Source organism: Arvicanthis niloticus, chromosome 14 (genome assembly GCF_011762505.2).
Source record: "Arvicanthis niloticus isolate mArvNil1 chromosome 14, mArvNil1.pat.X, whole genome shotgun sequence".
Taxonomy (NCBI): Eukaryota; Metazoa; Chordata; class Mammalia; order Rodentia; family Muridae; genus Arvicanthis; species Arvicanthis niloticus.
The window spans coordinates 22478688-22499807 of record NC_047671.1 but is presented as its reverse complement, the minus strand read 5'-3'; the positions used below and the strand labels follow the sequence as shown (position 1 = coordinate 22499807).

Here is a 21120-nt window from a genome sequence, read left to right as displayed (position 1 = left end):
GGAGCTGAGATTTCTACATCTTGTTCCAAAGGCAAAGAGGAAAAGATTGGCTTCCTGGCAGCTAAGATGAATGTCTTAAAGCCCATGCCCACAGTGACACACCTACTCCAACCAGGCCACACCTCCTAACAGTGGCATTCCCTGGGCCAAGCATATAGAAACCATCTCAGGCATGCATCCAAGAAATAGTCTTCTACAGACCTGGATTCCCCCATCCCCACCCCCTGTACCCCTCAATTTTCTATTTTAATTTTTTACCTGATATTAAAGATCTGTTTAGCCTTGTATGTAACTATTATAAAGAGAATTTTTTAAAAGTTCTGCACTTTTTTGCCTCATTGACATTTTCATTACTTTTCAGTGCTTGGGAAAAGCAAGCATAGTAAAATCCCACATACATCCCTGTGATCTGCAGCTTTGATGACTAAGTCCAGCGCCTTAATAACCCATGCTGAATAACCTCAAGGCCAGCTCTTGTCCCTCCCACAATGCCTCCGCCCCTCAGTTCTCACAATTCTCCAAGTCAAGGTTTGATTGACAAGCATGCTGTGGAACCAGGTCATCCTAGGCACAGCCCACCCCTACAGCTTCTCCTCCAAATGTTAAACCAATGAAGCCTCAAGTCAACCCTCTGAATCTCTGAGTAGCTTCTTGATGCTTGAGCTTAATTTCAATCATGGTTTCAAAAGTCACCACTGGCTCATGCTTGGATCTGACTCGTGATTAATTCTTCAGTGAACGCTGATCGAAGTATGGGACCACTGGGCTGCTCATCTTTGGCATCTCCATGGGGAGTAATAAAGACATGAGCAGCTGAGAACCTGTGCCTTGTGCCATGCTGCCTCTAAGAGCCACATCTGTTCCTCCTAAATCTGCTTCTCAATTTGCTTTAAGCAATGCGATGATGCCTGGAAGTCTGGCTAGAAGCCAGACATACAGAGGGGAAAATGGATAAAAGAACCTTTACATCTAAAATAGGCATATTTATCTTGATATTTAAATAATTTATATGAATTATTTTCTTGGCCTTTTAGAAAATTTTGTAAATTAAACAAATGAGCAAATAACCCTCAAAGCAGCCCAGATCTTAGCAGCTTTAGCTAAAAGTTTGACCTATTCGCTTAGTGAAATATTTTGTAATCATTATTCAAGAGTATTAGATGGGGCTGGAGAGATGGCTTAGTGCTTAAGAGCAGTGACTACTCTCCCAGAGGTTCTGAGTTCAATTCCCAGCAACCACATGGTGGCTCACAATCATTTGTAATGAGATTCGATGCCCTCTTCCAGTGTGTCTGAAGACAGCTACAGTATAGTATACTCATATACATAAAATAAATAAATAATTTAAAAAAGAGTATTAGATGAAGTTTGAAAATGTTTGGGTCTGAAAAAAGCATCATTTCAATTATGTAGACATGCTAAGTCCTGCTATTTATTGATGTGCACTTGTAGAGGAAGTCATAGAAAAACACTTTTAGTAACACTGAACTGGCATGATGGTATTGAATACAGGGTATCTTAACTTTTAATATATGTATTGCTTTTCTAACACACACACACACACACACGAATGGTGGTAAACTATTACATTTTTTCAAATTTTAGATTTTCCTGAATTTCTCATATTGAGTGAAAATAGTCTCTCAAAGGGAAACAGCTTGTTAACTACAGAAATTGTGTCAGAAGCACTAGTGACGAGTCTCCAGGTGGCTCAGTGAGTAGTGGGGACTTGCACGTAGGCCTAGTAACTCGAGTTCCCTCCTAGAACTCACAGATGTTAGGAGACAGCTAACCCTTGACTGTTATCCTTTGACCTGTATATGTGTAGAGTGACTCTTCCACACGTGTGTGCAGGTGCACTGAATGTGCGAGAGTACACACACACACACACACAGAGTTTAGCTCACTTTGGGGCAGTAACAGAGCCAACTTTTGAGTTCTTGGAGTCCTGTATGTGTTCCTAAGAGTCACTGTCCAGTATTTTATGTGTTGTGATTTTATTGCATTTCTAGCTGAAGAGTCTGCTTTAATGACCTTCATAGACAGGGCATGTCTATGCCTGCTCTAGCCGGTTTTTAGCTCCCGAATAAATGACATGGAGACCTAATAAATTTATTAACAAGCTGCAGGCACTATACTGGGCAGATAGTGATCTATTCTAATCCTCTATGGCTGCCTACTTCCAGCCAGGTGGTTCTTTACCTGCATTTGAGTCTTGCACTCGCTCGTGCCGTTCCATGTGTGTCCTCATTGCGTCTCCCCTGGCGATCTGCTCCGTCCCCTTGTGAATCTTCTGGTCCGTGTCCTCTTTTATCCTTCTTCTCTGCCTCTCTCTTTTTGCTTGAGACACCCCCACCCCCACCCCCGCCTCGCTTACTAGGATCGCAAGTCCTGCCCTATTTTTTTTTTCTGCCCAGCTATAGGCTGAATCAGCTCTTTCTTAACAAACCAGAGGCGATTCATTGAGACAGGAGATGCTCCAAATATTAGGACAACGCCAATGTTCGGACTGCAACCTCTCTTGACACAGCAGTGTATAGAACTATCTCACAATAGCATAGTCTTGTTATATTGAGTTAGTAGCTTCTATTCAGAGCACTTGAATTCATAGGAAGCCTTTGATCCTTGGTTGTGCATAGAACCGGAGATTCAACTGAATCTCAAACTATTAAGATCAATAGTTTTTTAAACTATTTATCATTGTGTCTTCATTTAAAAGTCATCTTAATTGAAATAGTCATTAAAATATTTCTCATTTTTATTTCTTTTCTTGCCAACTTATTGGCTTTTGGAAACAGCACGTGCAAAAAACTAGATATAAGCAGTTGCTCACTGGGTTTTTTGTTTTGTTGTTTGTTTATTTTGTTTTTGTGAGGAAAGTACAATTTTAAAAGATGATTCCAGGGCTGGAGAGATGACTTAGTGGTTAAGAACACTGACTGCTCTTGTAGAGGACCTGGTTTAAACTTTTAGCAACCACATAGCAGTTCATAACTCTATATAACTATAGTCCCAGGAGAATCTTCTTCTGGCCTCTATGGGAACCAGGCACAGATGTGGTACGTAGACATACACAAAGGCAAAACAAACATATGTATAAAAAATAATTAACAAAAATGATTCCATTAGAATAAAGCAAGTAGGTATAACACACAATATTTTATTTTTTTTTGTATTTTTCCAGCTTGGCTTTGGGTATTCCATTTTTTTGCATAAAAAAGCAATCAGCATTTTTTATTTCTTTTGATTTTTAATTCACTGTTGCTTTATGATCTTAGGGAAGCATCAATTAGTCTGTCAGTTGCCAAGGTCATTTAAAACATCAGTTTACATTTTTATTGGTTGAATAAAAAATACGATTAGGAGGAAGTTCTGCTCATGGGTTTTCTAGAAATTAGACAGCCTGTAAGCATTAGGGCTCCTTAGTACAGCTTAAAGAGGAGGAGGCGAATCTGCAAGGAGAAATTACAGCTGTCCATATGGGCATGCGATGCTGCTGTTTGGTTTTTATGGAATCTATTTACTGAAGATTGTGACTTCTCTGAACTATAACCAAAGAATCTTCAATTTAGACATGTGAGTAATGATCCATACAAGCAGGCAATTTTGGTTCTTGTTTTATATAATTCTATTTCTATATCATATACCTAAGTAAACTAAGCATCGGGCATATGGGAGTTAGTCGACAACAGGAAGGAGTTGCAGTTACTGTAATCAAAGGCCATAAACTGGGTTCTTTATAAACAGAAAACATTTATTTCTCCCACTTCTGCAATTTGAAAAGTCCAAAGTTGAGACACAGTCAAATGGTGGAAAGGATGATAGCACTCTCTCTCTCTCTGCACTCTCACCAAGAGATATCCTATGAGTTATCCAGTGGGTATACAAACATTTAGAGCACAGCTGGAGGGATGTCTGCTGAATGCAGACGCAGCCTTCTGCCTTTCAGAAATGTCTATTCAGAGAGAAGTCAGTTGTTTCTCAGGTGTAGCTCATCTCGGTGAGTTTCAAGATCAAGAAACGAAGCAATTTCCCCGAGACAACCTGATTTAGCTTTGGAGCACTGTGTGAGCCAGGATCTGGATGGGATAAGAAATGGTCTGTTCTGTCCTGCACAAGATCAAGCCAACCAATATTCTAGCATGGAAAAGGGAGAGGATTTCCAGGTCCCACACCTAGCTGAGGTGCTGTTGGCAGCAGGTGGCTGTTGGGGACTAGAGAGTGAGTTTTCATCCACAGTGTGGCCCATGTGTCCATACTCCAATCGATAGAACCCACCACCTGTGCATATAGCATCACTAATTGGACTCAGTTGGTTATTTAAAAAATGACATGAAGTTGGGAGGGGTGTGTGTGGGGTGTCCAAGAATTACTGGAGTCAGGAGTAGAGGGGAGGAGACGGCCATGATCTAAATATATTGGAGGCAGGCAAGAACTTACCAAAGCAAAGAAAATAGAGAATTTTAGCCCTCCCCTAAAAGAAAAACAACTTAAGCAAACAACAAACAAAAGGAAATGATCTAAGCATTGGCTCAATAGTTATTTAGAGTCAAGGGAATCTTAAGATTATATTATGCGAATATAGAAACTCTCTTTGTATATTTTATTTAATTAAAGACTGTATATTTTATTTAGTTAAAGATTAAAAATTCTAGTACATGTAGGATTTCAAGTGTGTCCACTCCACAGTGTACCATGGGCAGATTTGTACATGCATAAATGCGTCTCTGGTACATTGCTTAACTGACTATAATGTTCTGTTGAACAGATGTGTACTCACTCAACCTCCTGCTTTATTGATATTTGAGGTGTTTCATATTTTCATTAATATTAACAATATATAAAAACCATACTCCTGAAGAAGCCCTAGAGAGGTGATTATGTACAATATTAATGTTTGAACAGTCTGTAATAGAACCCATTATTTTGAGTGCCAAGTGAAAGAATTAAACTCAGATCAAATCAAACAAATAAAAATCCCTACGTTCAAGTGAATCATTGCATGAATACATAATTGTTTACATCACTCCTCCTCAAAGAAGTTTTCCCAGCAAACAGAAGCTTCTTCAAAGATCCACAACTGGTCAAAAGAGGAAATGACAGAGGTATTCCCAGCTCCTATGGATACATCTGTAGTGCAAACCCTACATAAGGGTTTGAGATTAGATAAGTTATCTAATATCAAGCAGTCAGCCATAAATCCCTCAATTTGTAGATACTAGCAATACAAAATGGACTCAATAGGTTGTACATATACACACATGCAACAATAATAATGCAAAGGCCATGAATCTAAGAGGGTGTTGAGAGAGGGGAGGAGCTGAATGGTGACAGAAAGGAGTAGAAATTATGTAAATACCATAATCATGTACGAAATTCTTAAAGGTTGAAAAAGGAATAGAAAATGTTGGGGACCATGATTATGAAATTCAGGGTATTGATTTTTGAAAGGGCTTCTTACACAATTTTCTTTTTACATACCCTTTATTTTCCAGGTCACCGAGTTCTAATTTCTCTGTCCATTTGTTCTGTAAAACTTTTCTTACCAAGAAATATGATGACGGCTCTCTGTCATCACAGTGCTCGACCTCCCTGTGGCATTTGGAATTGATGACTGCTTCTCGAAGTTATTTCTTTTGCCTCATTTCCTTGTTTGCCCCTTCTCAGCACACTGTGCTTCCATCTTCTTCGGCGTATCAAGGACCAGCTTCTCATGTTTAGCCTTCTGAACTTTGCACTGCCTTGACTCTTTAACTTGGGTGAAATGTGTTTGGGATTTATATGGTAGCTTAACCTTCAGGACTCCTTGCTTGGGAGAAATCCCTTCTTACATAAATGGTGGTAAAGTACGGGGATAGAGAGGACGGTTCCACTGAAGACAAGGGCACTTAGAAAACCCGAGGCTTTGATCCAGGTCTTCAGGTGCACTGTATAAGCTAGGGGCAGGGGGATGGCAAATTCGCACAGCAGAAGGTGCGTACATTGGGAGGGCCAGTGTTTTGCTGTAGCACCATTCTGTCAGGACGGAATATGCTAAGAGCTTACTGCTCTTTTATGGGTCTTAGTATTCTGTTCTTCCTTTTTCTGCCCCCCCCTTGAAGTTTACAAATCTCTTGAAGAATGCTCTAAAGGGCCCCTTTGTTTAAGGCAGCTTGGTCTCTTTTACCAGCACTCGAGAGTTCTTAGAAGAAAATTGTAGATTTCTGTGGCACATCTGATCCAGATTCCGGGATTAAATCTGCCTTCCAATGACTTCTACTTCTTAACTCCACAAATCCCTGTGGGGTTCCAGACCACTACTTATAGCTGTTCACTATGTGTCTTAGTTTCCTTTCCAGTTACTGTGATGAAATATCCCGAGAAAATCAGCATATGGGAGAAAGGGTTGATTTGGCTCAAAATTCCTGGTTACAGTTCATCTTTGCAAGAACCTGAAACAAATGGCCACATTACACTCACAGCCAAGAGTGCTAAGGTCTGGGTAACTGCTGCCTGTCTAGCCAGACAATTTTATGCCATTACTAATGTTATGAGGAAACCTTCTCATGTGCTATAATTACTATTACAAGGAAACTTTATCGTACGCTGTTACTATTGTTGCTAGGAAACTTTCTCATCCCCGAGTTGATCACATATTCTGTTATGGTCTGTGCTTTGGTGCTCTTGGAAACCAATCTCAATAAAGGTCAATTAGAACTGCTTTGTATAGTTAGACACATTAAGCTTGGACCAGAATCAACCACCTTGCACCTGTGTTTGAGCTATTTTGTTTTCACTTTATCTTGGGGTCTTAGGATGGACCCCAACATAAGAGAGACACCTGCATCAATATAAGAAGCTATTTGAAGTAAGACTTCCATTTTGAGGAGGGGGTCAAGTAAAACTTTTAAGTTCTCAAGACCTCCCTGGGAGTAGACATCCTTGGCAGAAGAGTCAGAGATCCTGGCTGGCAAACTAGGACATGAATGTTAGCCAAGGCAATCCCCCGCCACAGTTGAATACCCCAGCCAATGCGAACAGGATAAGTGTACAACAAAGACATGTTCCTCAGGAAGTCCTCTATCCCCAAATCCTGATTGATGGAATGACTTGGCACAGATGTTTGTGGATTTCAGGCTTAAAAACGCTATAGGATTCTGGCTCAGGGTCACAGTCTGTTTCTGAGTCTGTTCTACAGCCCCAATCTATCAGTCTTGGTGTGACTACTCAATAAACTATCTTTGTATGGTTGAGATAGATATTTGTTTGGTTTGTGGGGTCACTCCTACACCCCAACAATGAGCAAAAAGGAACACATTAATACACACATGTGGATGCTATCTTTTTCTACTCTTATGCCACTCTCATGTGGTGCCACTCGCAGTAACAGGGGGTCTTCCCACCTTAATTACTGTAGTCAAGATAGACACCCTCATATTCATGCCTACAGGTCAAACTAATTAACAATTATCCAGACTATCATCTTAAGTATTGCTATCTATATTCTCATTGACACTATAGTTCCATCCAGTTGAATAATTAAGTATTTATCTGGTCTTCCAAATCATACTTCTTGTATTCTCAAGCTCCAAAAGACAATAAAAAAATAATGTACAAGAACGGATAATTTGTTTGGTGGAATATGATGAGAACTATAGAAACATAGCAGAGAAGTGAAGACAGGGCACAGTGAGGGGCTGTTACTCAACAGGGATGGTAAAGGTAGGATTTACTGAGGGGTTGACACTAAGACTTGGAGAAAGAGGGAGTTAGTCATCAGATATTTGAGGGAGGAAATACTCCAGGCAGTGAGGGTGAGTAATATAAAACTTAAGGCTTGCTGAGCTTTCCGTTGCTATGACAGAAGTCCCATGGCAGGTGTTTCTAAAGGAGAGAGGGTTATTTAGTTCACATCTCTGGCGGTTCAGAGATATGACTCAAGCATCAGCCCAGATGAAGACCTCATCTTGGATGATAGTGTGTAGGAGAAGAAGAGTCTGATTCAGGAGTGTGTATGGGACTGAGTTTAGGTGATGCAAGGACTCGGCCTCAGTTTTATTTATTATTTATTTGACAAAATTGTTTGTTTATAAGGTTTTTGTCCTGAAATGACCCAAATTCCCAATAAATAACTATTTTAGCACATTGTACCCCAGGCCTAGGGTCTTGCAAGGGTTTTGCTGGGGTACACTTGTCTTGCTATTGTATTTATAATACAATTTTGTGTTTGTAATACTGTATTTGTAATGCAGTATTATTGTACTATTATATAAAGAACATCTTATGTAACTAGCTTGCTTTTCTTATTTAATTAGAAGTCCTGATTTATATTCTTTCATACTTAGTAAAATTCGTAGTTTCACTTTTTGGAACTGAATTAGCCTATCTTCATGGTTTTAGAAAAATTGTTCAGCATTGTTATATCAAACTTCCAAGACAATCTCTTGTTCTTAATACCTTTTAATCTTATTTATAGCATAATATTGACAGGAATAAGGATTTTCTGAAGTAGACGACCCATCAATCAAGAGACAATCTTCCAAGGTTTCTATTACTTAGGCCTTTGGATGTCTGTATTTAATCATTCTTCCCACTAAAAAATTTTTATAATTTTGTGTGTATGTCTGTGTGAGCATGTGCATGTGTGTGTCCATGCTTGTGTGCATATGTGTTTGCATGTGTGTGTGTTGCATCTGAGTGCAATGCCCATAACACCGAGAAGAGGGTATCAGATTTCTTGGAGCAAGAGTTACAAGTGGTTGTAAGCCATCTACAAGAGTAGTGTGGCCTCTTGACGACTATGTCATTTCTCAAGCTCCGCCTCATCCCTCCTTTGCCGCTTTCCCTCTTCTCTCTTCTGTTCCCCTTACCTTCCTTTCTCCAGTCTATTTCCTACTGAATCCATTTCCTTCCTTCTCCCTTCCTTCTTTTCTTCCTTCTCCTTTTCTTCCTTCTTTCCTTTCTTTTTAGTTTCTTCCTTCTCCCCCCCCCCAAAAAAATGGGTTTCTCTGAGTAGCCCTGGCTATACTGGAACTCTCTTTGTAGACCAGGCTGGCCTTGAACCCACAGAGATCCACCTCTGCCTCTGCCTCTGCCTCTGCCTCCCGGGTGCTAGAATTAATGCATGAACCACCACCCAGCCTGAATCCATTTTCAACTCAATTTCTGTAGGACATTTTTGTCTGGGCTGTTTTCTAAGAATACCCTTGTTTCTCAAGACACAAGTCTTCTCCTCTTAAGAACAAGTCTGAAACAGTTCCAGGAAGACTTCTGGTGTCTGAGAAGAGATGTCCACTCTCTTCTGCACTCTGCCATATGGTTGAAGTACCAATACCTTGTCACACCATATGGGAGATAGCTCAGTCAGAAAATCTGAGTCTTTCACTTTTGAAATCTCACTACTATCCACACAGAGTGTTTGAGTAAAAAATAGTTGAAAAATGGCATTCATGGTTGATTATTCAGATTTGAATACAGCAAGAATCTATGAAAATTGTGATTTCAAAGATTGCTTTAAAAATGTCATCTAAGGGGGCTGGGAGGATGGCTAAGTGGTTAAAGTAGTGGTTGCTCTTCCAAAGGATCCAGGTTCAATTCCCAGCACCCACATGACACTCACAACTGTCTGTAACTCTAGTTTCAGGGAGTTACAGGTTTACACACAGAGACAGACATTCAGGCAAAACAGCAATACATATACAAATTAACAAATAAAATAAAAAGCAGTTTAAAAATGTCATCTATCTTATTTCAGATATCTTGCTTTATCAACTAACTCCTTCTGTAACACCATTAGATATAAAGTAACTTTCAACAGTTGCTTCGTAGAAACATATTAAAGGCACAATTGCAGGAAAAAGTAACTGTAAATTGAAGAGCCGTCATACTTCTGTATTTCCTTTCACATCTGTAGTCTGGTTTTACTTTCAACAAATGGCAGATCTGGGACTCCCAATTTAATATCCCAGATGAGGAACACGATAATTTTGGGCCTGGATATTTAGTCTGTACAGCTGTGATTTGCTGTTGCATTTAATTGAGGAAAGTCTGCTTTAAGATTCATCAGAAGCTCTTGATCTTTAGACACCTCCCATTCAGTCCATTTAACACTCATAATAACCTCATATTTATTTATCTCTAATGCCTGAAGACCAGTTTCAGATTGATTTTACAATACCTTAATCTTTAGTTTCTTACACAGAACCTAGTCCTGCCAATCTTGATCCTGATTTGTGATCCAGAACAAGTTCTCACCACAGCAAGCCCTCGACAGCCCAAGTCCAAAGGAACTGCAGAAGTAAGGGTTAGACACAAGGTCGTGCCCTACATCTCTGAGGATGTTGTTGTTATAACTCAAAAGTATTTCTTAGAAGAACTAAATCTATGACTTTCCACCACATTGAATATTTCTTCCTATAGACCACTACTTTTGAGCTTTGAGAAAGATTCCAAGTGCTTGGAGAACAACTTTACATGTTCTTCAGTAGTCAAGGTCAAGGCATAGATAAAATGGCTTTCCAGGAATGTTAGGTAACATATCACACATTTGATTGCATAGCAACATAGAATGATGTTTGATAGCTACCATGACTTACATGGATGTTTTCCTAATCAATAATACTGAAAGACAAGGCCAATCTCCAGGCTCACTTTTACTTTGCATAAATAGCAACTATATTTAAAGTTTATTGCCTTAAAAATCCTGAACATGCGACTGTATGCTAGCTGGGGCTAAGCCAGGTACCTCTTTTCTACTTTATGTTAATTGGAACTGGGGTTATCTAAAGGTTTTCCTGGTTGGACTCTCTCAGTTGGACTGCTCATAGACTGTAGTTGGTGCCACTGTTAGCTAGAAACTCTTGCATCTCCTCCATGCGGCTTTTCTTCTTTGTGTAGACTCATCACAACCCAGAGATTTGATGTGGAAGGTATTTCATGTGAAGGTGAGAAATTCAGGTGGCCACTTCCACTTCCTCCTCTTGGTCAAACTGTAGCATGGTTACAGCCAAACTCTACCTGTGAGAGCAGTGTATATACAAGGAAGCTTCTGGAAATGTCTCCGCCAGACTCCAGCCCACCAGCTCTGTCACAGTCTTAATAGATGTCTCAGTTTATTCTTTTTTTGTTAATGCTGGGCATTGAACCCATAGCTTGTCACACCCCAGGCAGCAGTGTAGCACTGAGTTGCACCTCTCCTTTGAACTTTTTTAAGGAGAGGAACTACTCTTTATCAAGATACCATGCTAGAACTTGTAAAGGACTCAGAACACATTGCAAAACAGAGTAGCTTTGTTTTAATGACTTGCACCACAGAGAAAATTGTTAAGGAAATTCAGATCAAAGTCTAGGCATTGGTCTAATGTCCCAATGATCCCATGATCTTCATAGGGAGGTCCTTCATAATCTGCTGTGCTCCTAAACAGTAGAGTGTGTGGTGTTGCTTGATTTCCTCACCACACTCCAGTGCTACACTCTGGTATGATTTGACACAGCAAGTTGATAGAATGGGTCAGACTGGCTTCCACCATATGATGCTTGTTCTTAATGCAAATTTGACTAGATCTGGGATCGACTGAAATGCAAGCTGGTGGGCACTCCCCTAAGGGAGTTTCTTGATCAGATTATTTGAAGTGGGAAGATGCTAAATGTGGGTCACACCTTCTGGTGGCAATCCAGATAAAAGAAGAAAACTTTGTTTTTTTTGCCAGCCTGCTTTAACCCTTTCCAGCAAGCTTATCTGTTCTGTTGCTGCTACAGCTGCTTTCCTTCATTGATACTGAAACCTGCTTCTTCAGGTCTCCAATGACCCGGAGCTTCCTAGGAATCCTCCAGGATTGTAGTACCAGGTTGAGACTGCTGAGACAATCAGCCTCATGGACTCAGCAACTCTTGGATTCTCAGCCTTTCTGGCTCGAGACAGCCTTTACTGGACTATCCAGAAAGTATTGTATAAGCCAGTCTAATAAACCCACCTTTAGTATGTATTGTTTTACTGATCCTGTTCCTCTAGAAAACTCTAATACAGCCTCCCACCTTGCCTCTGGTCTCTGTCGTCTGGCTCTCCTCCCACAGCATCATCACAAATGCCTCTGGCTGATCCGGGGGTCTCCTTACTCCAATTTGAACATCTTCATAACGATATCATAGGCCTTCAATTCCTCCACGGTAACTACGAGAATCATAGATACAAGAATCACAATAATCTGGATATCCATAACTACTCCTACTTGCCTGTCCTTGACCTCTTGTTAGGTGTGAGTATGAAGCAGATCATCTCAGGCTTGACTTTCTTTCTTTACCTCTCTGATTTGGTAGCTTTGTTAAAATCAATGTCCGTTCTCAGGAGGATGTTCTAGTTTGTCCTAATGGTGATGTACACTAGGCATCCTCATAGGGACTCTTCCGGTTCTCTGTTATTTTTTTCCTTTAGAATTATTTTATTAAACCATAAATGTACAACAGCTTCTTAACTCTACACACACACTTAAATTTTTAAAGGAAAGAATGTTATGTCTTATTACACCATGATCCTGGCTAATAGCTTTTCAAAACTTTTGAGAAACATCTTTAAAAAGGTTTCACATGTCACCTGAAACTTACAAATTTAACTTTATCAAAGAAGGAATGCTTCTACACTCTTCCAAAGACCACTAGAAAGAAACATCAAGTAAAAAGCTAAGAAATTGTCTCAAAGGCATTTTTTTTTTTTTTTTTTTTTTTTTTTTACAATCCTTCCTCCAGAGTAAGGTAATGTTATTAAACAATCCAATCCATTCACAAAATGGCTCTCCGCATCTGCTCTGGTGCCTTGTGCCATATCACTGCATATTAACGCATGACTGAGATAAGAATTTCCTTAGCATTGTTATTTCGACAACCTGAAGATGTTCTGTTACCTCAGGGCTCTCATCCTCTCCTATTTATACAGTGAAGTCCATGGTAAGTAGGAGGAACCTCAATATCGGCTCCTTCCACCATAGCCCCCACTTCATCCACTTTCTCCAGGACCATAGTTCCCTCCACCATATGGTCCTCCCATGTTCCTGCTACCGCCAAAGTTCCCACTCTTCACTGGTCCATAGTTAGAAGGTTGCTGATTATAATTTCCAAAATCATTGTAATTTCCACTTCCATAATTCCTCCTCCACAGCTGTCATAACCACCTCTGTAGCCCCCACCCTGGTTGCCATATCCAGGTCCTCCACCACCATATACTCCTCTTCCTCCTTCATAACCAGGGCTGCCTCCAAAATTGCCACCTCTGGGTCATCCTCCATACCCATTATAGCCAACCCCAAATCCATGTTCACTTCCATATCCATCAGATCCTGCCACCCCCCCCCAAGTTGCTTCCTTGTCTTGGTCCAAAATTGCTACCTCCACCATGAGAATCCCCAAAACCAAAGTTTTCTCCTCTTCCACTCCTAGAACTTTGGACTTCCTGCATTTCTTGTCTAGATAATGCCTAACTTCTGCATTGTGACCATTTATGGTGTGATATTTTTGCAAGACAATCTTATCCACAGGATCACGGTCATCAAAAGTAACAAAGCTAAAGCCCCTTTTCTTTCCTGATTGCCTATCAGTAATTATTTCAATAGTATCAATTTTTCCATATTTTTCAAAATAATCTCTAAGGTGGTGTTCCTCAGTATCTTTCTTAATTCCACCAACAAACAGCTTCTTCATAGTCTCATAGGCTCCTGGTTTTCCAGACTCCTCTCTTGCTACAGCACGTTTTGGCTCAACTACCTTGTCATCAATGGAATGAGGCCTTGCAGCCATGGCAGCATCAATCTTGGCCATGGATGAGATAGTTACAAAGCCAAACCCTCTTGCTCTCTTGCTTGCAGGAACCCTCATAACCACACAGGCTGTGAGCTTTCCCCATTGCTCATAGTAGTTTCTCAAACTTTCTTCTGTGGTTTCAAAGCTTAAGCCACCAATAAAGAGCTTACAGAACTGTTCCTTTTCTCTCTCTCCATCGTGGACTCCGTCGCTTCTGCCCGATTTCCCGCAGCTGAGCAAGATGAGAAAGACACGCACGGGACTTGTCCTGATGCTATGGTGAGAGCAGCCGGTGGCCAAGAAACTGTGCTACAAGGAGCACATGCACACGGGACTGGTGCCGCTGCTACCCCAGGTTCTCTATAATCTTTCTCTAAAAAAGAAATATATAAAAGAGAAATATATTAATAATTAATAATTAATAATATATTAATTAATATAATTTGTGAGTAAACTGTAGCTGTCTTCAGACACACCACAAGAGGGCATTGGATCCCATCACAGATGCTTGTGAGCCACCATGTGGTTGCTGGGATTTGAACTCAGGACCTCTGGAAGTCTGAACAGTCAGTGCTCTTAGCCGCTGAGCCATCTCTCCAGCTTAAGCATATTGTTAAAGTCCCAGCATACCACAGAAGACAGGCATGCCTTACAAATGCTTTACTAAAGTTTTACTATGTACAATGCTCATTATATGTCTGGCATGTACTAGGATGACAGAAATAATACTATAGAATAGTCTACTCAGTCTGCAATAGGAGTAGATGGGGTCAAAACTGTCTGTCTGTCTTTCTCTCTCTCTCTCTCTCTCTCTCTCTCTCTCTCTCTCTCTCTCTTTCTTTCTTTTTTTCTTTCTCCTAATTTAGTCTTCTCTCATGTATTACATCCTGACTGTAGTTTCCTCTGCCTCCTTTCCTCCCAGTCTCTCCTCCCATCCCTGCTCCCTATCCATGCCTTCTCTGTTTCCTTCCAGAAAAGGGCAGGCCTTACAGGGACATCAGCCAAACATGGCATAGCAAGTTGCAAGAAGACTAGGCACATCTCTTCACATTAAGGCAGGATGAAGCAGACAAGTAGGAGGAAAAGGGTCCCAAAAGCAGGTAAAGAGTCAGAGACAGTCTCTGTTCTCACCGTTAAGAGTCCCACAGGACCATCCAAATGCACAACATAACATGTGCAGAGAGCCTAAGTCAGAGCCATACGGCTCCCTGATTGTCAGTTCAGCCTCTGTGAGCCCTTGTGAGCCCTGGTCAGTTGATTCTTTGGGTTTTCTTGTGGTGTCCTTGACCCCTCTGGCTCCTACAATAAATTTTAGGAAAAAAGTTAAAAACTAATTCTTTTGTTTCATTAGAATTTTCATACAGTATACTTTGATTGTGTTTTCCCCTTCCACCAGTTGCCGTAAAGTTTTCCTGCCTCCCTGTGCAGCCAACTTCATGTTCTTTTTTTTTTTAACTCTCATTCTTTCTTTCTTAAAAAGCAAAACAAGAAACAACAACAAAAAGATCAAGACACCCCTTCCCTCCACCAAAACAAAACAAAACAAAACAACAACAACAACAACAACAACAGAACCCCCACAAAATGAAAATCAAAACAAACTGGGCCTTTCTTCCTAGAACTTTACAATTTTGGAACTTACTGTTGGCTCATCTCTGTTTATACTTTCAAAGTGAGTCAATTTATTTTCTCTTAAATAATAGATGAGCCGTATTCAAAAATCCTGGACCGGGCATGGTGATGTAAACCTGTAATCCCAGTACCCAGGAGGTAGAGACAAAAAGATGACGGCAAGTTTGAGGCCAGCTTGGTCTATACATTGAGTTCCCAGGTCAGCCAGGGCCACATAGCAACAGCCTACTTCCTATATCAACAAAACAAAACAAAAACCAAACAACAACAAAAGCAATTACTTGGAAACCAGGCGCCTGTTTATTTTCTAAGTTGATTATATAAAACAAAACAAAACAAAAACCTCATCTTTTGGACCGTGTTTTAAAACAGACGGTCCATTTTGACATGGCAGATAAATCCTGTATCCAACAGAACTTTAAGTGTATTGCATAAGAACAATTGTGATTGGCAAAGTATTTCTGTGACACGATTGTGGGCGAGATTGATTGGGGAGCTCTATCTTATATGCAATTTGGACATTTAAATTCTAAAAGTCGAGACAGAAAGGACCAGGGAGTTGACTGGAAGGAAAGTACAGCCTTTGCTTCCGTTCTACAGCAGCCTCCAATTAGCTGCACAGGAACTTGGTTGATGAAAGTGTTCTTTATCTGAGTGAATTGAGGCTTTTATGGTTTCTCGCTTAATTCTTAATTATAGCTAATAAGTACTTTATCACATACCATCTATAGAAAAACTGCCCTTGTAATTATTTAAAAATATAATTTTTTTCTATTCATGTGCACTCGATGGAAAGGTGGAAGTGTTCTTTTTAAGGAAGACTCAGAAGGTACAGAAATACACCATTTTAAAACCCAGTGATTTGAAAGGAAGTATTTTCTTCATCTAGAGCAAAAAATCAGAATCCAAGGAGGGAAATCTACAATGATTCAGGAAGTGAAAGAAGCTCATTGATTCTGAAAACCTTTAGCTTCTTGTTAGCACCCTTATAATTGCTGTTATAAAAGCAATTTAGCTGCTAGAAGTGCCATGAGCTAATGCTATGTTAGCGGCAAGGCATAGGCATGGACTCAGATCGGACTATAAATTAGGCAGAACCTCGTGGGGCTGTATTCAGGTCTGACTTCACAGATTTCTGCAGTCAGGTGGTCTGTTCATTCACAGAGGAAGCCGGGCCTCAAGACTAACAAGTTTATGCACTTGAAGGAAACACCTGCCCTTGCCAGAGCTTCTCTTCCTAGGTACTGACTGAGAGCAATGTCGCAGGCTGTGCTTGGACCACAAGGTTGCTATTTCTCTCGCCAACCTTCTTACATTTTCTGTTTACATTCTATAAAATCTTCAACTGTGTAATTAGCATTTCTTTGGTAGGTGCTGGATAGATGTCCCTCAGCCATTAAGAGCACGTGTCTTACCTGAGTGAACTTCCCAGCACACACATGGGACGGCTTACAACTGTCTGGAACTCCAGTTCTGAACACCCCGGGGTTTCTGTATGAACCTGCACTCATGCACACCCCCATATTCATCATTAAAAACTAAAACCAAATCTTGAAAAAATCATGTTTGCAGAAGGCAAATGTCAATCAAATGCTATATTACATGAAGATTACAAATTCAAAGTGCGATTAAGACTACTTGGGTATCCAAATGCAGGGATTTGATTTGGACACACAAATGAACCTCCAGGCCACCTGATGTACCATTTATGTAGTGGCAATGTGGGAACGTCATAGTCACCCTCTCTCAGGACAAAACAAGAATTATTTCCTTTAGTAAATATTGCATACGCAATAAATATTCTCTAAGCAGACAACACCAGGCTTGTTGCTGTCATGGGCTAGCAGAGAATTATGAGGTGTGGCAGCATCTAATCTCGCCACCTTGTAGGATCCACACGGATTACCGAAGAGCTGTGGCAACTAAGAAATACAGCGAGGCAGGATGTTATAAATTATGTAAATGAGGTTTAGACGAGTGGACTGCAGCATTGGGGATTAAAGCAAGATCAGTATGTGGTGAATTTTGAGAGAGGAGGTTATGAGATTAGATCCCAAGAGTTTGCTCACTGGAAGTATGGACACTTAGACTCCAAGTTTTTGCCCACTGAAAGTGTGGGCAACTAGGACTGTAGAGTCAGCCCAGGTGACACCTATCTCCTCACAGTAGCACCCCTGATCTGTCTGTCTGTCCGTCTGTCCGTCTGTCCGTCTGTCTGTCTGTCTGTCTGTCTGTCTGTCCAGTGTCTAAGCCATCTGCAAGGAAGCATTTCTGCACCTCTCCCTGCTGCAAGGCTCCTCTGCCTCTCTTTTCCTGGTGGCAAGCATTATGCTCTCTAATGCAAAGGTTTAATTGTGCTGCTGTGACCTTCAGATAGGCGCAAACCCTGAGTGCCTGTGAATGAGTTGCTATTTGGTAGCCAAGTCAAAAGGAGTTCATAATGGGTTAGTTGTCTTAATTTGCTTTCTATTGCTGTGAGAAAGACCATGACCCAAAGCAACCTGGGGCATACACATGGTGCACAGACACAGAGGCAGGCAGAACATATACATGAAATAAAATAAGAAAATAAAGAGGGGGAGGAAAGGGCTTATTTTACCTTGCAGGTTGCCGTTCCTCATCAAGGTAAGACAGAGTAGCAACTCAGGGCAAGAACTGGGAGGCAGAAGCTGAAGCAGAGACCATAGAGAAATGCCATGAACTGGGCTGCTCAACTTGCTTTCTGACCTTGTTGTTCTTCAGTGACACGGTCCTATGTGGGAGAGCCAGGAAATGAGAAGATAAGGACAGAAAGCTGGGGTCAGGAGGTCTTACATAAGCAGACGACCTGTGCCAAGCAAGTTTATTAAGAACTATAGCATCTTCTATACAGTTTTTTCCTTCTGTACAGTTTTTAAGGGAGAAATTGGACAAAGTCAGCAGAAAGCTAAGCAAGCAATGTTACTCAAGGGAAACAGAAATTCTCAAGGGACTCAGAGACCAAGGACACAGCAGCCTTGGGAGGGATAACTTCAGTCTCTTCAGAGAAAAGACAATTTCCAAGAAAGCAAACCCTCCAGTCTTTCAAGGCTCCTGTCTCAGGCCCAGATTGAACCTTTCCAAGTCTGCTCCAGGGCAGAAACTCAGAACTAGCATCTCTTTGCCCTTTCAACAGGGCTTCCAAGAAAGCCTTGGGTTGGTCTCACTCTCAGCAGCTTTTATACATGCAAGGACCACTTGCTCAGGGATGGCACTACCCACAGTGGGATGGGCCCTCCCATGTCAATCATTAATCGTGAAAATACTCCCACAGACTTGACTACAAGCCTAGTCTGATGGAGATATCTTCGTAATTAAGGTTCTATCTTCTCAAATATGTCTAGGTTTGTGTCAATCAAGTTGACCCTTTTTATTTCTTAGAGTGTCTTGAACGTCTTTCTTACCAACAGCGATGTCACCCACTTGCTGAAGCAAAGTTCATAGTGGCCTTTTCTACAAAGAAGCTGTCAGTTAATATTCAAAGGGTTATGCAGGATTTTAGGATGAACCCAAGGGTCTAATAAATTTGCAGCTTAGATTGTCATGCAGTAGAGTGGTAGAAACACTGACTTTGGAAGCAAATGGGCCAGGTTTAATTTTCATTTTGTTTTATACTAATCTTATGAAAGGAAGCTTGCTGTGTCCCGCATGGCTTGGTCTTGGGATCAAAGAAATGAAATGGCAGACACTGTAGAAACAACAGACAGACCTACAGAAAAGCTGCCATTTGATGGGCTGTGCTTTCTCTGATGAAGGGCACATACCTCACAACCCAGAAATCCAGCTTTTTGTTTGGTACAGTGCTAGGAGGAGGGGTTAGGTCATCTCAGTGGTCAGGCTTTGTAGAGGATCTGCCATCCAGGAAGAAGACTCTGGGACGTTAGTGTTTGGATACACTGGTTAATTGTTAGCACTGACACTCATCCTCGGATCAGAGGAAGGCTTTGGCATTCCTTTGAGCCTTGCTTGAGGAAATCTTTACCATTTCCATGGGCCTGAAACATCAGGGTCTTTGACACCGATGTGGTGCCAATAACACACGTTCACTTAGGGATGTCATCTGCTCATTCCAGGAGTGTCTCCTAATTTCCAATAATAACACGCTCATAGTTTTCAGTGTGACTGTAAAGATTACCTGATTGTTGAAAAGATCAGTACAATGTCTCTCAGACATTTCAAAAATTAATTATTACAACTCCTTACACAGCACTCTTTTTTTTTTTTGTCCTGGAGGCGCTCTCTGACTTTTAGGAAGGAAGCAACATATATATATATATGTATTCCTAAGACGATATATGACTATAATGTTGATTTAAAAAATCTAAATATATTCTCCAAGACAGCCTTTTGTCATTTTAGTTACCAAACCCTCAATTTCTTGCTGTTCATGGTTTTTCACTGATGGGAATTTTTTTTTTTCTATCACCAGGACAGACATGAACGTCTCTCATACACTTCTGTAAAGAGAGATGGTGCATCATGAAAGAATTAGAAGTGAAGGTAAAGGGTAAAGAGTGTGTTTGCTTTATTAGCTTATCACCAAGGATTTATCACACACCTTTAATTTTGGTTTCAGAAATCTGCCAAGAGAGGTTTACCACAAATGAAAGACTATACATGGACATTAAACATACCAACAAGGCTCAGGGGACTCCTTCAATATTGCACACTGACACTGAGGTTTTCATAACCAAACATGATTTAAAAAAAAAAAAAAAGACTTATTCATTTTATGCCTATGAGTACACTGTCACTGTTTTCAGACACACCAGAAGAGGGCATCAGATCCTATTATGATAATTGTGAGCCACCATGTGGTTGCTGGGAATTGAACTCAGGACCTCTGGAAGAGCAGTCAGTGCTCTTAACTGCTGAGCCATCTGTCCAGCACTATATATATATATATATATATATATATATATATATATATATATATATATATATATTTCAGAAACAATTTGGTCCCATTAAACAAACTCAACCCATGCAGAAACAGTGCACCGATCCGACCCCAAGCAGGTTAGCTTTTCATGGTCAACTGGGGACTTTCTTTGACAAAGATCATGGCAGGTGGTTGGCAACACCTGATCCTTAGGGTGTTGACTCTGCCAGTCAACTCAGTTACAAGATTTCAAATAAGGAGCAGTGGCTTCACTCGGCATTCTAGTGTTCTTCACTGTCACCGTCAAAGCCAGCCATTGACAGCTTCATTACTTTTTAATGTTAAAGTCGGGAAAGGAGTTGTGTGTGCATCAGCAGAGGAGCACATGCTTATTTGCATTCATTCCTCACTACACTGTAAGAACTAGCAGGTGTTCTGAAAACAGAAGTTACTTTTGATTTTTTAGTGATGGCTCGTGGAGTCAAATTATAACGGTAATGCCACTTCTCTCTTAAGTGCCTGTAATGGTTAATTCTATCTGCCAACTTCACTGAGCCTCTGGAAACTAAGATATCTGGTTAAACACTATCCTGGGTGTCGGTGAGGAGGACATTTCTGGATGAGGGTAACATTTGAATGTGGGAGACGGGGTGAAGCAGACTGCCTTCTGAGATGTGCTTGGGCCTCGCCTCATCCAATGACTCAAAGACCTGAGTACACCAAAAAAAAAAAAAAAAAAAAAAAAAAAAAAAAAAAAAAATTGTGTACTCTGAGGGAACTCAGAGTCTGATAGCCTTGAGGCTGTAGAGGTCTTAATAGGA

General features: G+C 40.7%; 1 pseudogene; it reads right to left on the bottom strand.

Annotated features, from left to right (window-relative positions):
* Nucleotides 1–12702: 12702 nt before the first annotated feature.
* On the bottom strand, nucleotides 12703–19408 carry LOC117720095 (heterogeneous nuclear ribonucleoproteins A2/B1 pseudogene; annotated as a pseudogene).
* Between the last annotated feature and the right edge of the window lie 1712 nt (nucleotides 19409–21120).